Raw genomic sequence first — 16,782 nt, forward strand, 5'->3', positions numbered from 1 at the left:
GGTGGCAAGCTTGGAAGATTTTCGCCTCTGATAAATAGTTCGATATTTTCATTTCCTAATTTCATATTTTCATGGCCTTCTTATTAGACTGGCTATAGATGCCTGCAGCTGAGTGGTTTTGACGTAAAAATGGCGAGAGCTTCGGGCATTGAAGCTTCCGGACTTACCAGTCTTGTGTTCTCCTTTCCTAATTTATAAGAATTTTATAAGAACGATAGTTATCTCGCAAGTTCTGGATCAGGGTATGCTACTCGAATCGATTTGCGCAAGATAGGACAAACTAGCTCAAGAACTAAGGCGTCCTTTTTCATGGCGGTCCCCTGCAGAGCCTCCTTTTTTTTTTTCGTAATTGCATGCATCTATAATTTGGTTACGGACGACAGTATCTTGTATGTTTTTTTTCTTTTTTTTTGGGGGGGGGGGGAGGGGGGGTGATGGGGGTTGGCGTCCGTCGCCGAATGATGCGGGCATGAGAGGTTTAAATCACCGAAAATTGAAGCTTAGTATCTTACTACGGCCCACGTGACTCTCGCAGACATGGCTTAATTACGGCCGTGTGTTGACTTTACACGGCGGACCACGACTGCATATTTGCATCTTTGCGCCGTACAGGGACTTTGCATTCAGATCTCACCTGGCATCACGACTTGTCTTACGAGGTGGGTTTTCTGGCACAGTGAAACTTTCCCTCCACAGCGTGTCGAGTATGCGTCCCTGTGGAGAGTTATCCTTACATAGTAATGACCTGGCTATTCTGATCACTTCTTATTCAGGGATAACGTAGTTGTCTCATAGTGTCACTCGCACGTCGGCGTTCGTGTACCCTGGTGTATTCCTGGGGTTAACATTGTGTTCCGCGCGCTGATCTCAGAGGCCGCGTAGAAAGCAGCGAGTGGTTGAGACCTACTCCGCCAGGTGCCGTAACAATACCCGCTGCTCACAACCTTTCAATGAGCTCAATCAATTGCTTTTCATTATTTATCCTGACAGTTAAATGACCCTTATCTTAAGCAATGTCCAATACTATATGTATCCAATATAACTCTTAACTTGATAGGGAGCCGTGGGTTTCTATATTTTAGAAAAATTTTAGAGATCCCCCCCCCCCCCCCGGAAAACCGAAGTGCTCAACCGGATATGCTTTGAAGACGAACAAGTGTGTCCCTCGGTGCCCGTTCCATAGTAACACATTTTAAACATTCCTGCTCACATTTTATCCCATAACACACCTTCAACCTTCCAGAGCACAGTTTGTCCTAATTATAGTTTGGTATGTTAGTTGTCATGTCCTAGTTTATACTACAAATAAATTCAGCTCCGATTTTAGCTCTCGTAATGGTAAGCGAAAAGAAGGTGCTCTAATAAAATTCTGGTTCAAAATGTTTAGCATTAAAATCACCGCGAGCAGTGTAACAGCGCAGCCCGTGCACGAGCATGGGCGTCTCTTTTCCGCCATACCAAGTCAGCTTTCTGAATATTCATGAGGTGGTGGCATAAGCACTTGGCTGTAACGAAGATGCGCCTAAAGCGTATGTATATGTATCGTCCGAGTCAGGGGGTCGCGAGAAAAAGAAGGAAAATTCTCACGACCCTCTTCTTCTTTCGTCACCGCATGAGAACAGAAAAAGAAGTCCATCCGGGAAAAAAAGAGATACGAGAGGTCAGAACGCGGAGTGAGCATGCATAAAAACTTACGCGTGTTGTATATAAGATGAACAATGCAGCATGAAATCTGCGTGAAGTAGGCCAGCGAGCTCAGGACTTCTGTGCCATTAGCATGCATCCATCCATTTAGCATGCTGCGCGGTAGACTATTCGATTTCAACATTCAAGAGAAGGAAAGAAAGTGTTGCTAGTCGCTCTGCAGCGAGAATTCGTGATGGGGGATGAAACGTGCGACTAATCCACAAGCGGTACTTTTATTTGTTTCTTTTTTTATCTGCGTGTGGTTTTGAAGAAAGGTAATTATGCAAAAGATTCGCCGTATGCGAGGGTCGGGAGAATTGGGCGCGCCAAGAAAAATGAGACAAAAGTTATGCGTCTCTGCGGTATGCTGGTCCTGGTCGCAAAGGAACGCGTTGATACTGCTGCCGCAACTGTACTGTGGTGCCGTTGTTTAAAAAACGAAAAAAAAAAAACTAAAGCGAAGTGAACCAAATGCGGAATAAGTCGAGTAGGAAGGGAAGGAAACAGAATAGGTGAAGGCAGGGAGGTCGACCAGAAAAACTTCCGGTTGGCTACCCTACACTGGGGAATCGGGGAAGGGAATAAGCAGAGTAAAATATGAGAACTTTAAGCGGGTTAGCAAACTATATCCGGTATAAAAACAATGAAAAAATATATACCACGTAAGCCGATTATATTGCAAAGGCTACACAATACACGGTACGGTGTTAACAGCGAACACCTACCTAATTTGCGCTGCAAATGGCCCATCTATTGACTCCTATCATAGGCGTGTGCACAGGGGTAGCACGGGGGGGGGGGGGGCGAGGCGCTGCTATAAAGCCCCCTCCCCCCCCCCCTAATTGGAAAACACATGTGCACGCCTATGACTACTGTGACAAAGACCAGCTGTACACCTAGTGAGGCTGACATCGAGTTACACATACATAGTATCTCAGATGTCGTCGATGACTGAGTATAAAGTGTCTACGTTTTTGTACGTGATAAGGATAGTTTTATATTCTGAACACACGCGAGACACAATAACGCAGTCGTATATTAGCAGTGTGCACACCAGTAATTTCATTCTTCACGCGTGACGATAACGACTGCGCGCAGGAGCAGACTGAATGAGGGCATAGTCTTTAATGACACGTTTCTTGCTTTCTTTTTTACTGTAAAAGTATTGCTATGATAGCGGACAGCTATGTCAAAAACACTAATAAAGGTAATTGTTTCTGTCGTAGCAGACAGCAGCGCCCACGAATGAAACATGAATCTCTCTCTATCTTCCTTTTAGTTCCCTTTACCACGTGCGCAGTGTTGAACCTGCCAGTTATAGTTTAGCTCTCTAATTCACAAAAAAAAAATAATAACTTAAAAGGAGATAACGGAATAAAACGTTCTGCAACAAAAACACCCACATGTAGTAGTCAACGACAATGTTCGACGAAGAACGATAAGATAAGAAACTTATCGAGGGACAGAGGATTAGGCATACAGATGAGATGAATGAATGTCCTACAGCGTATATCGCCATCGACTGCTGCTATAGAATAAAGTGTGGATTTTGTTAGGAGTAGCCTGTGCCTTGCAAAGGGCTAAAGATTGGCTGTTGCTGCTGCTGCTGCTAACTGCGACAAAGAGCCCTAACAAAACACGTGAAATCAATAAGGGATCGATGCATTCGTGCAAGTAACTAAAACACGCGCTGGACTGTGCCTCAAGAACTAGAACTTGTCGTTCCTAGTTCATTCATTTATTCGTTCGTTCGTTCGTTCGTTCGTTCGTTCGTTCGTTCGTTCGTTCGTTCGTTCGTTCGTTCGTTCGTTCGTTCGTTCATCCATAGTGCATGCTGTAAGCGATTTCTGTTTATAGTCATTATCATTCACAGTTTCGTTCATAGTGACTACCTTCGCAATCGATAGCGATAAAAGCTGTTGCAATGTAGAAAACAGGAAAAGGATGCAATTCGTTTTGTGACATGTGTCGCCTGTTGTGTGCACATCTTGGGTTAATTTTTTGTCTGCGTTTATCGTTACAACTCACCATCAGCGAGCAAAATGTGGTCATTGCCACCCAACTTTCGGTATCAAGTCGCTTAATGTTCCAGACTCCCCCCATCTCGCCTCACTCCTTCGTTCTAGACGCACCTTATCAGCTCTGCAAACATTGTCCGTGTGGTCTGGTTAGCAGAGGAGCGTCGGCCTTAACATGGCATGTTCATTCTTATCGCGACCTTATCACGTTTCAACGCCTCGTGCGGGTCGTATCATGTTTATACACTGAGGAAGAGTGGGGAGTAACACTGCGTAATCAGGGTGTCATTCGGTTGTTTCAATGCCACCTCGAAAAAAGGCGATAACGAGTGCTGAAGAAGAGATAAGCACACACACACCCCGTCTCCGGATGTCCCACACTTGCTTTCGCTCGGCCGATAACAGGCCAGACATGCTATTGCGTCCTCGTTTGCATGTCAACTCCGACGGTTGTATAGGCCGGGTATTGCTGTCCCGGCTCCTTTCGGGTGTCTAAATAATGACTATTAGGGTTTCACGTCCCAAAGCCACGATATAACTATGAGGAACGCCGTAGTGGAGGGCTCTGGAAATATTGACGCAAAGCGATCACCGCCGCCGGGAGTCGATCCCGTGACCTTCGGGTCAGCAGTCGAGCAGACCGCCGAGGTGACAACACCATTTAAGACACCCAACGTCAACTGAAGCACTACAATGTGAAGTAATAAGTGATTGAGAGTAATTAAGATTAACTGAAAGTAATTGAAAATAATTCAGAGCGATTGAACTTATGACATCGAAGTAGTACAGGCGTTCAAACTGTAATCGTAATGACCGCACAAATTTGACGGTGTGTTAGTATTGCCGCAAGTCCTGCCGCTGTGGGTGTCGTTATGTGTCATACCTCAAATTTAACTGGGACTTGTTTTGCTGGAATTAGTCATCGGTATTATGTGTATGCGGTCTTCGACATGTTTCATGTACCAAGGTTAGCGTCATTTGTCACAGAGCCACGACGAAGTGATTGTTAGTTATTCCTGGAACAGTTAGAAAACAATTGAGGCCTTCAAAGACACCGAAGAGGAGATGAAGGTCAGATTAAAACTCGCGTCACAATTAAAACAGCGGGCTTTCTGCGGACACAGAGCTCGAACCGCCGAAAGCGTTCGCCATCGGCGCATCACAGACGTGACACAATTATAAGCGCGATTACACGGCGCATTTCTCAATCCTCTGTTTGTACGCTAGTGTGCAGTTCTCAAGGTCAAGACGGAAGGCGCGTCGGCTTTTGAAGGACGGAAGACGACGTTGCGTCTCGTGGATGCTTCGGTGGGCGTGTGTACGTCACCAACTCCGCGAATGCAGCCACGTGATGTGGAACCTTCCTCGCGATTCATGGGTCTAGTGGGCGTTGAGTGGTGCAGCTGGAGTAAGAGTTTGAGCCATGTGGCCTGGGCGGCGTGACTTAGTGAGTAGGAAAGAGTGAGCGAGAGAGAGAGAGAGGTGACTGCGTAAAAGTGGGCGGGATGCACGTAACCACAAGCACGAGAGCGAAGGACTAAGTGAAATGAAGACATTGCGCAACTGTGGCGCTAGCTTACGTTTGTTTACATGGAGAGAAAAAAAAACAGAGAACCAGCAGAGAACATGTCGTACCACAGCCAGCTTTAGCAACTGAAATTTTGTGAAGAAACAATTTTTAAATTTTCGCTTCTTCCCTAGCAGTATCGGGCCAACATATGACCTTTGAGAGACAGCGTATGGACAGAGAATGTTACTTGATTGGATTTACTTAGCGCTTGTAAAAAAAAAAAAAAGACTACACTACAGAAGACGCACAGGATGCTAAGTTCCAGCAAAGGTTTATCATAGAAGACCAAGTTGTTCTCTTACACTCAGCCTCGTGAGTCGCATCCACGTGTACATGTCAAGCAATCAAAGCGGAGTGAGTGAGTGAGTGAGTGAGTGAGTGAGTGAGTGAGTGAGTGAGTGAGTGAGTGAGTGAGTGAGTGAGTGAGTGAGTGAGTGAGTGAGTGAGTGAGTGAGTGAGTGAGTGAGTGAGTGAGAGCTCTATTTTAAAGCGAAGGTATTAATGTGGGTGTCTTCATGGTTAGGCTGCCGTGAGACCCTTGGCCCGGGTCGCATCGAAAAATTATTTTACATTCGCAGCTTACGACATAAAAGAATTCGACTCTGTAATTTAGAACCAATGATGATGACCTTTTATTATCACCCTAGTAAGTTCGCACATCTACCGGTGATAACTGCTGGATGAAAGTGAGGGATCCACTGAAAGCCCAGTCAAGATGCTGTATACCAGGGGTCTCAAACTCGCCTAAACTAGCGGGCCGCAGTAATGAAATTTAGTCCAGCGAGGGCCCGGACAGCGAAGAAGGGTAGAGAGGGCGGGGAAGGTGTGTGTGTGTGTGTTGGGCGGCGGCGGCGGGGGGGGGGGGGGGGAGTTCGAGGGTGTGCAATTTGCACAAAACGTTGTGATTTAAAAGACTGCCTTTCCTATATCTCATGTATGGACCATTTTTGGAGAGGTGTTGGGCTCAGAATTTGAGCGTATCAATACCGATCTCCAGAATGACTAAAATCTTGACAGCGATTTTGAAATATAGACTTCTTGTTTCAGTTATGTTTCAACACATGGTGACCGCATGGGGTGCCTCACGAAAAAAAATGTTTGATACAAGTCATGTCTGTGTAGTTCATGAACATGCTTATTAGGGGAAAAAAATATGGGACGAAGAAAGTCATGTGCGGGCCGGGCCGCTAGCAAGAGGTTTGCGGGCCGCGTATTTCAGACCTCTGCCGTATACGATCAAGTCCTGCTTGCCGAGAATGTTTGTTCGGCTGCGAGGCCGTGCCTTTGCATGCGTGCTATGACACGGCGATAATGTGCTGGGCCAATAAAGCATTTCTTTTTGGCTTCCGACATGTTCTGCTACGGTATCTCTTATTTTGTTCCTCGTCCGTGGCTGTTCAGCTCCGAGAATGATCCGAGGCAGCGTGTTGCGCTTGAGCGTGAAATCGAGACAATCGAGCTGATGAGAGACGGGTGCCGAGAGGGGTTGGTGGTGAAGGCAGGGAATGGGTTCTCCGAATGAATTGCTAGGGTGGTAGGAACTTTCCCGACACGGAAATTATGTCACGAGGAAGGCTCGAGGGAACGTAAAGATAAAGAAAAGAAAAAAAGAATGCCGTCGACATTGACGGAGTGCCGCGGTAGCCATCTGTGTTTATCTCGTGTCGTTCCGTTCGTGCGCATTTGCTTGCCTGGAGCGCAAGCGTGCACGCGATGTGCGCGGAGACCACGGAAAACACACACCCGGCTATCAATCGTGAATCTATCTGTCTTATCTTTTATTTCCTACGTCTCTGTTTGTTCGTCGCGGCTCGACAAGCGATTCCTGGCACTTAGTCAACACGCTATCTCCCGCGGCTCCTACAAGTGTTTGAGAGAGAAAAAAGAAAAAGAAAGGCTTAATTCCTAAGGCATGTATATTAATCGCGCACGCGAAAGTTGAAGCCTGCTCTCAGTGTCGATGCTGATGACGCTCCGTGATACACAAAGAGGCGTTCCATGTCAGTGCCATAACACCGCGTTACTCCCCACACTTGCTGGCATTGAGGCAGCCTATACATTTTGATAACGCGCCTTTACATCACGAGGGATCGTAGCGCCTTCTGGAGACACGGACACACTGAATACGCCGAGTGACGCTGAGTATGAATGAATTGAACCTTTATTTCGCAGGAGAGGAAGGCGCTCGGCCGCAGTTTGGGAATAGGTGGGGAAGGGATTGTTCGGTAAACAGCATATGCACAATAAATTAACATCACTTGGTGTGAATCCGTTTTCGGTATAAGTTCAATGGAGTCGCTCTCGCGCGAGATCGTCGACCTCTTCTACACCACTCGAAACAGGCCACTTATACTAGCATAGTTCACAAGTGCTTTTTGTGCTTCATCATTCGACTGTAGTACGCTTCCTAAAGTGCTTATGTCGTCGCGTGGCAAGTGTTGGATGCGTGTTCTTCCTCGCGAGAAAGCTAAAATTCTGGCTGGCGGTCCTTCACGCTTTCCGTCTATGCTTAGTGATCATTTCGTGCATGCGTCGTAAATCCCGTGCGTCGACTGATGATTCGCAGCATCTGCATGCAGCAAAGAATCATAAACGGGACACTCTTATTGCAATCGTGTGAATAAATGTTAACGCCGTTCACAGCGCACCGGAAAGGGGCAAATTGTTAATCCTAGTGCTCGTTCTTCGCTTGACAGTGTGTATATGAAAGCGAATCAATAATGTGTTGGTACGCTGTTTCCAGGTATCTAAATTCCTAATTTTAAGAAAACCCCTGTAGCGAGAACTGTCAAGTCGACGACTCTTTTCATGCTTATGGTCTTGCTCAAAACATTCAAGAGATATTGACCCCAAATGAAGGGCTGCAGAATGGAAGGTGATGACAGACTGTGAGAAAATGTGGCCTACTTCCGTGAAAAGATCCATAAGTGTGTTACGGGGGTTTGTTGAGGTATTCAGCGACAGCGACGATTGTAGCAGCAGTAGAGAGTGAACTGTAGAGAGCGAACTGTCGGTGCTAGCCAATCAATGGGGATGCGCCTCTGTGTGCCGTTCTTCCTCACAATCACCCCCGGTATTGAGAGGTATATCCATTCTGGCGACATAGAGGCAGGTCAGGCCGTACTCCGAGATTACTTACGGGATTGTTTCTGAAGAAACGAATGCTGCCACTCTGAAAGATTATTACTGACTTAGTTAAACACTGATGCATAACATAGTACAAGCAAATCATGGAAGATATTGACATATACTAGTGATATAAAGGCGTGCGCGAGGTGTTTTGAGGACAATGTATCCACGCTGTGATAGTTTGAAGGAGTGTAACAAACTTCTAGCCATCCTCCTCAGTACAGACCTGACTACACGACAAGCCATGGGTATACAGCAGCAGAAACAAGCACGGTGACAGTTTGGCAGCAATGGTGCGTTGCTGTGAGCTCGAGTGCGTGGGTTCCATTCCCGACCCTGGAGGCCGCATTTTGATGCGGTTGAATCGTAAAAACACCCGTGTACTAAGATTAAGCAGCGCGTTAAAGAACCCCTGGTGGCAAAAGTCAACCGGAGGTCTCCTACACTATATAGCGTGTTTATAATCATATCGTGGTTTTGGCGCGTAAAACTCCAACAATTATTACGTTATATATTCATTGTATTTTGCGATTCTGTTTATACACTTTAGACTCCATGGTTCCTGTGCACGCGTTCCCGTGCATGTGCGGCATAAGGCTTGACTTTGACTGCTCTGTAGTCACTCGACGCCCACGGCACGCGAGGTGTCGCAGAGATAACGGTGGATACTTTTCTCGTAAAGTTGACTTCCTTCCTGTAGTGGCCACAAGAGCGAGCTGGGTGGCCATTGGCCATATGGCGCGGCTTATTGCTATGCGCCGACGTCAGTTCACTCTAAGCACGCCTACGCGTGGCTTCTATATGTGTACCGCTGCCTTGCGCTTGAGCACTAGCTTTAATGACGCGTTTTCATATACGAAAAGCAACTGCGAAGCAGCCCACTACGCGCTGGAGGCTGATCCTCTGTTCAAGGGCATATTACCAACAAGGGCCATCCAGCTACTGGGAAGCGAACTCCTCTTTGATCACGGGATAGTCTGGTGTCCGGCCCATACGGGCCAGGATGGCAATGAACTAGTTCGTTGCCAAGCTCGAGTACTCAGCGGCCGAGCACCAGAACCACCTGCCGCTTAAGAGGACACAGATGATGGAGCGACACGGCGTGGCATTTTAGACAAACAAAGGTTAGATCGCCGCATCGGGGCACATCCTCACAAGGACCTCGACAGACACCAAGCGCGGGACTGGCGCCGTCTGCAGACCAATACCTTTCCGAATCTGCATAGGCTTCACGTCATGCACCCAGAGAGATATTCCAACGCATGCCCGTGGTGCGGAGATATTCCAACACTCACACAAATAACCTACCGCTGTCCCGAGCGACCGGCTACACTCGACACAGGACATGCGCACCCAGTACACACGTGGTCGTGGGAGGCGCGACTCGCTGAACGGACCCTGGGAATGGCAACCCTAAGTCAGGCCCACCGAGCCGCTATAGCCAGTGGAGCATTGGAAGAAGGGCCCCACCCGCAATGAACCACTTTTATTGCGATAGCAATTATATGGACAGTCTCGGCTGGATTTTGCCGTCGCCGCCGTCATGCACCGTATATGTATAAGTATGTATATATATTAGGGGTGTGCGAATATTCGAAAGTTTCGAATATTCGTCGAATATTACATTCGAAATATTCGTATTCGATTCGAAAATCGTGTATTCGAAAAGTTTCGAATATTCGATAACTTCGAATATTTGAAAAATTCGAATATGCGATTCGATTATCATGCATAAAATAACTCGTCTTCCACATTTCTGCTGCGTTCGTATCGCTAAAAATGTTGCCGAGAGGAGCGATAAACATCGTAAGTACACGGAGGCACGATATCTGCCTGCGACGAGCGCCCCAATACGTATGATTTATTGCTGGTGCATCTCCGACGTGCAGCGCTGTTGGCGATCATGTAAACGTACATTTTCAATATTATGCGGCCGTAACGTGCCGCACTACCACTCGTTCACTATGCGGGACCACTTCTGAAGAAAGACTGTGACCCACGTGACTGGTGGCGGACTGTAGGCACCTTCAGATACCCCAGTCTGGCAAAGCTTTGCCCCATGTATACCTCCCTATACCAGCCACTTCTGCTCCAAGCGAGCGTGCCTTTTCAGTGGCAGGGGGGTTGTCTCTGTTAGAAGGGAGCGCCTGCTGCCTGATCATGTGGAGCAACTCATATTTCTTCATGATAACATCTAGTCATTACTTTCATTGTGCCGTGATATTTGATTGTGTTGTGATGTGCATTGGGCTAGCCTGGACATTGTGTTCTGGAGATAGCAGTGTATGTTGTGTTGCCAGTCAGACTGTTAATGTATTAACGCGATAGCGTTAGAGAGCTCGTGTCGCAGAAATTCCGTCGTCGGCGTCGGCACCGTTGGTTGTGAGCGAAAAATCGACCGTGAGCGAAAAATCGAGAAAAAAGCAAATAAAATAAAGAACAAAAATTTCGGTCCCATTGAGGATCGAACCCGGGCCGTTTGCGTGGCAAGCAGGTGTCCTACCACAAAGCCATGATGTTACTTGCAGCTACTTCGGAAAAAAACAATACATAAATGTCATGTAGTGGAAGGAGTCTCCTTACCGCATTTTGTTCGACAGGTGCCACGACGAAAACCAGCCCATTCGGCGATTTTTAGGCGCATTTGGGAGGCCATCAAACTATGTCGAAAAAGGCCGAGATAGTGCAGCCATCGCCGCTAAAAACACACACGAACTTTCAAACAGCTCTAAAAATGGACAACTATGTCCATCTAGCGGAAAACATATCAAGAAGCAAACAGCAAACGCTAGATAATGTGCTGCCATCTGTGAGGCATTGTGAGACTCTTCATGACCTCCGAGATGGCGAGCGCGCGGCGTGTATCTTGGAGGCCATGCGACTCTTGCTTTAGATCAAAAACCTGTGCAATTCGCGCGCGCGCGCGCGCGCGTGTGTGTGTAACAATACAAATTAATAAGTATGCACTTAGTGGTTGAAGTGCGCACTAGGGGCCGGATTTCGCTATTGCGTTCAACTCTTAAAGGCGAAGCTTAAGGGTCCCCCAATTTTTTTTTTTTCCAAATAGGGAGTATGCACTGAAACTGAGCCGCAATGTGGCGCTGCGGTGCCCCGAGCTGGGCGCCATTTTTGCGGTTCTCGTGGAGCAGCCGACCCACGCTTGCTACTGTGTTTGCTGTGTGTACGCGCTAGGCGTTGTGTGGTGTTTCCTTGACTTCTTTGTACTCGTGTGTTTCATTAACGATAGTACGGCGTTGGAACTGTCCCCTACCACTGCGTGTTGCATGGACTTGTAAAAGTGCCCAAGCCGCAGGACGTTGTTGCGCGTCGAGCTGCGTCAATCGGCTATGGTGAACTGCGCTGTTTACGGTTGCTCCAACCGCACAAGAAACAGCCCCAACGACGAGAACTTTCAACGGGTAGGGTTCTATGTCGTGCCGAAAGTTATATCAGGACAGTGTGCGAAGACAACGGAGCTGTCGTCAAAGCGGAGAGCTCTATGCGGTGGCAGCAATGCATTCTGTCCATCCGTGCATGATCGACCATCCCGGCGTGTCACTGCTGCCTCCAAGTAAAGAGCACTGCTCCAACGTGTGAGCACGCCTCGCCAAGGCCAGCCATGCACGTGCAGTGCGCGCACAGAACTTCACCATCAGGCTTGATTAGTAGCCACGGCAGCAGCGGCTTTTCTTTAAACGCTTGTGAGTGGCGGACATGCGCAGATAGTAAGATAAATCAGTGTTCAGCGCGCGCTATTAGATTTTTAGAGCACTACTTCAAGCCAGGGGAGCCGCCGGGGGGGGGGGGGGGGGGGGGCTAGAGCTGCCCCTAAATTTCTGCCTGCCCCCTCGAGCAAACATGGTCAAAACACAACGCATATGTTCCCTGCCCCCCTGAAGGAACTCGCTTGTCTTCGGTGCCCCCCTCCCTTAGCATCAAAATCCTGGCGCCGCCCCTGCTCCAAGCGCTAAAAACACGCGAAACACAGCGACAACTTGGCTGCCCATCTAGTGATAGCGGCACGAAAGTGCGATGGGCTGGACGCCATATCAGCGACTTATAGCAAGCGTTACCACTTTAGCACCCGATCACTAACTTTACGGATACCTAGAACAAGCCGTTAAGTCGGGAACATGCGGTACAATATGTGCAGCCTATCTTTGAAACGACGACGATGTTGCCATCACGAAGAGTTTTCACCCTTGGTGGCTCCACGAGGCCGCTTGTGACATAATTGTGAGCCTCCAAGGATTTGTAGCTCTTAAGCTGCTCCCGCGTCACGAAACTTGTCCCGTGAACAAGATAATCGTTGATATCCGCACGGTCTACGCTGGGATAGCAGCCAACATCGTTCGTGAACTGGTCATCGGAAAGCGCCAAGGGGTCGTCGCTACCGCATTTTGCGACTTTGATATGGTATCTCCTGCGCTCGGGATCAGACAACGACTTGGCGTAGTCGCTGAGCAGCATCTTTTCACTGCAGCAGCACGGCGATCGCTTGCAGAGCCAGGCAAATGACTAGATCCGTGCAACACGCAGTGGTAGGGGACAGTTCCAACGCCGTACTATCGTTAATGAAACACGCGAGTACACGGAAGTCAAGGAAACACCACACAACACCTAGCGCGTACACACAGCAAACACAGTAGCAAGCGTGGGTCGGCTGCTGCACGAGAACCGCAAAAATGGCGCCCAGCTCGGGGCACCGCAGCGCCACATTGCGGCTCAGTTTCAGTGCATACTCCCTATAGCTACATGTTAAACAAAATATTGTTACTGTGGAGGCATTTTTTCTTTGATATTCGATATTCGAAGGTGGATATTCGTATTCGATTCGTATTCGAAAAATTTGATATTCGCACACCCCTAATATATATATATAAAAGCGCCAAAGAAAAATAATTCAGAAAAATGCTTCCGAAGCGCGGAATCGAACCAGGGACCTCTTGTTCCGCAGCGAGCGGCGCTATCCACTACGCCACGAAACGCAGATCCTCCACGTAGCTAACGGCTAGCGTTATATACACACCCTTTAGCGCTGGACGGACTTTGAGACAGCAAGCGATAATAAGCGTTTCTTCATTACCAGCGAGATGGCGCTAGGAGCCCGACGGGCGCATTTAAAAGTCGTCGGCTCGCTCGCTCGCTTCTTCTTATACTTGCGCATGGGAGAAGCTTGCGCTTCCGCTGTCTGCTCGCGCGGTTTTCTCGTGGTGAGGGGAAGAGGGATGTTTCACGCTTTCACCGTGATGTCCGCGCTCATGTTACGGAGCGTACGAAAGTCACTCGATCTCAAGGGACGCCGCTAAACGAAGAAACAGAAGATGAGCGCGAACTATCAAGTGTCACAGCTCGACACTTGAAGCACGCTAGTTTCCTTCGCTGCTTCGGCCGCCTTTGCAACAGAAGCGATGTTCAAACTGAGAGTATCCATTGGCGAGCCTCACTTCGTATAGCATTAGTTCCTTGCTATCGCATTCATTGCTTCGCCCTTGCGGCGAAACTGTGACTTTTTTTTTTCAATAAATGTTGTTTCTCTGTATGGACTTCGACCGCGACGACTTCGACCAGCGAGAACACTTTTGAAGATCAGTTATTATGTACTACTACGACTTAGATACGTTAGTTGTATTGTTGTACGTGCCATGTCAACAAAAGGTTCATTTTAGTCTCATCGTTCAGATGGAAGCATGCTTTTCATCAGCTTGAGCATAAGAGAGATACTCGAATAATCACATCAGCGACATCACACATGGTGAATCACACGGCGTTTCCTCTCGTTGCTTTTTCACTCTAGATTTCCACGTTAATTTACTGAACTTGAATCTTACCACACATTCATTCATTCATTCGTAGTCGGCTACGATTCGGCAGTATATGTGTCATATGTGTCATACAAATGATTGATCTCCACTAAGAGCTATGCGGAAAGGGTTTTACTCTCTTCTACAGTTTCTACTGCATCTAGCTATGTTACTCTAGAATACACAACGTTGCCTTATCTCGTTTAATATTGAAAAATATGAATGCCGTTGTACACTGGTTTGAGTTAACTCTATTAGTCTAAGGAGGCTAAGAGACTGCTCCATCGGCCCAAATTTGTACAGAGTCGGCAGGTAGTAGAGGTACCTTTGAATGCATGTGGTTGAATACTTCACAAGACAAGACGGTGGCCGTAGTTTTATGACGACATCCCACGCCGCTCCGTGTTCTTTTTTTTTTCTCGTTCTCTTTCTCTTTGAGAAGACGCCGCGTTCTTTCGTCGTTCTCTACGTCATCTCTCTGCACCCACTGTGTACACGGAAGAAAATGCCGACACTGCCTTTAGTTAGTTAGTCGTGTTAGTGTGGTTAGAGGAGGAAGATAGTTTAGCAAGTTCGCAACTTTCGATGATTGATTCGTCTTGGAAGTTGCGCGCGGCGGCGGATCGGCGCCTGCCCCCTGGAAGGTCAAAAGATGCGGAGGGTGGCGTCGTCCTTAACGAAACCTTTCCTTTCGCCGTTTTCAGTTTTGCCACTTTCTTGAAAGAAAAGAGAGAGAGAGAGAGAGAGAGTGAGAGAGTTATCTCCCGCTGTTCTCCTTGTCAAACATACGTTCCTTCGCTATAGCCTTGCGTGCTCTTTTGTCTTTCTTTTTACAACTTTCACGTAATAAGTCAACGGGGTGCCGTACCGTTGTTGGCACCTTCTCATGCCTCCGCTCCGCATGCCTTTCCTTCCCATCTTCTTACGCTCTCCGCCCACACGCTCCTTTTGCCTACATACAGAAGGTTTCGGGTTTTAGTATTTTAGTAGCGACAGTTCCCCCCCCCCCCCCCCCTGTCTCGTTTCCTTCGCTTTCCTGCAACTTTGCGCGGCGCCTGCGTGTCGGAAAAAAAAAAAAAAAAAGATTCTTACTTCCCCCCTGTGGCGTTTTTTCTATTGGAAGGCGTCCAAGTTCTGGCGCAGATTCACATATAAGGGGGCGGGGCTCCACGGTTCAGTTAGTTCGTTGCGGTTGCACTCTACAGAGCTTTCGAATTGTTGCACGTCTTTCTTGACGTCAACTTGTGCCCCGCAGTTAGAAAGACGTCAGAGGAACAAATTGGTCCCCCAAAGTTCTTCTGTCCCTTTTCTTCTTTCTTGAATTTACTTGTTTAGTGGAAGCTCCCTTTCGGCTTTAAATGCGCGCTAAGTGAACACAGACACTGCACAGAACGAAAAAATACAGGACACACGATGGTGAGCGCAAACTACCTCGCAAACGAACGTCCTGTGTGCTGTTTTTTTTTTTTGCTTTTTTTTCAGTGTCTTCTCTTATCGCACCTTTTAAAGATGAATGAAACCAACTAGCTCACCTTGTAGATCTACTCAAGCTTCCTCTCTTTTTTTTTCTTCATTTGCCGAGAAGTGTCCACTAGCTGTTTCTTAAATCCTCTCCTCATTGATACATTTATATCGTCTCTCATTTTTATAATTAAAAGACACACATCATCTTCTACTGTGCTATCCCAATTTCCGATGACAGGAAAAGAATAGCTGTCGGTGAACCTTCTAACAAGAAGCAGGCGAATTGTATAACTGTCAGTGGTGAGCGGGGTAACCGTGAATATAAGGTTTACTAAATGTAGATCAGACGATAGCCTTATCATATAAGACTATATAAATTGCAGCCTTGACGAAAACAAGTCCGCTCGTCGAAACGTCGGCTCCAGCGACACCTCGTGTTGACGAATTTTTGATCTCTTCAAGCTTCCATATATTCGCCCGAACTTCTGCCTTTTTAAGATCAAACCGTTACACAGACCTCGTAACAATACAGAGACAACAAAATTATCTATTTAGTGATGCAGTTACAGTGAGCGACGTTTATACCATCATTTGATTCCAGTGACCTCTTTGGAACCCTGGATTTTTTAATGGACCCCAGGAAAATCACATTTCGTGTTACGTAGGCGCTTAAAAGTGTTACGACCGGTGTAAACTGAGCAGTACAAAAATTTTCAAAAATTGTGTGGGCTTAGTTTGGGTGGCTAAATTTGTGTTGCTAATCTGGTGCTAGCTATGCGACAAATGTATATGAGAGTGCCGAAGTGATGCTTACTTGCTAATCTGTACAAATAGCCCAATTTTAGTGTTCAGACTTTCTGAAAAGAACTGTCTTACTAAACCGTGCAGCCAGAAATCTGGAGTGCCACTGAAGCCTGCCAACACTTGTTCTCTCTATTTGATGGATAGGGATTTCATGTGTCATTCGTTGAAGACAGAGCAGCCTAAAAAAAAAAAGACTTTACACGCTTGCGTGCATCCACAAATGAATTTCCTATTGTTCTTTAAACCATGGTGCCGCAGTGCGCGAATTCTTATCTGATCGTTATTGAAGCGAGATTAAAGAGAGATG

General features: G+C 47.2%; 1 protein-coding gene across 2 annotated transcripts in view; it reads left to right on the top strand.

Annotated features, from left to right (window-relative positions):
* The window catches only part of LOC119389569 (cationic amino acid transporter 4), a 98,012-nt gene that overhangs the window by 20,018 nt on the left and 61,212 nt on the right, over positions 1 to 16,782 (top strand). The gene's annotated exons all lie outside the window — the stretch shown is intronic.

The sequence above is a fragment of the Rhipicephalus sanguineus genome, chromosome 4 (genome assembly GCF_013339695.2).
Source record: "Rhipicephalus sanguineus isolate Rsan-2018 chromosome 4, BIME_Rsan_1.4, whole genome shotgun sequence".
Classification (NCBI taxonomy): Eukaryota; Metazoa; Arthropoda; class Arachnida; order Ixodida; family Ixodidae; genus Rhipicephalus; species Rhipicephalus sanguineus.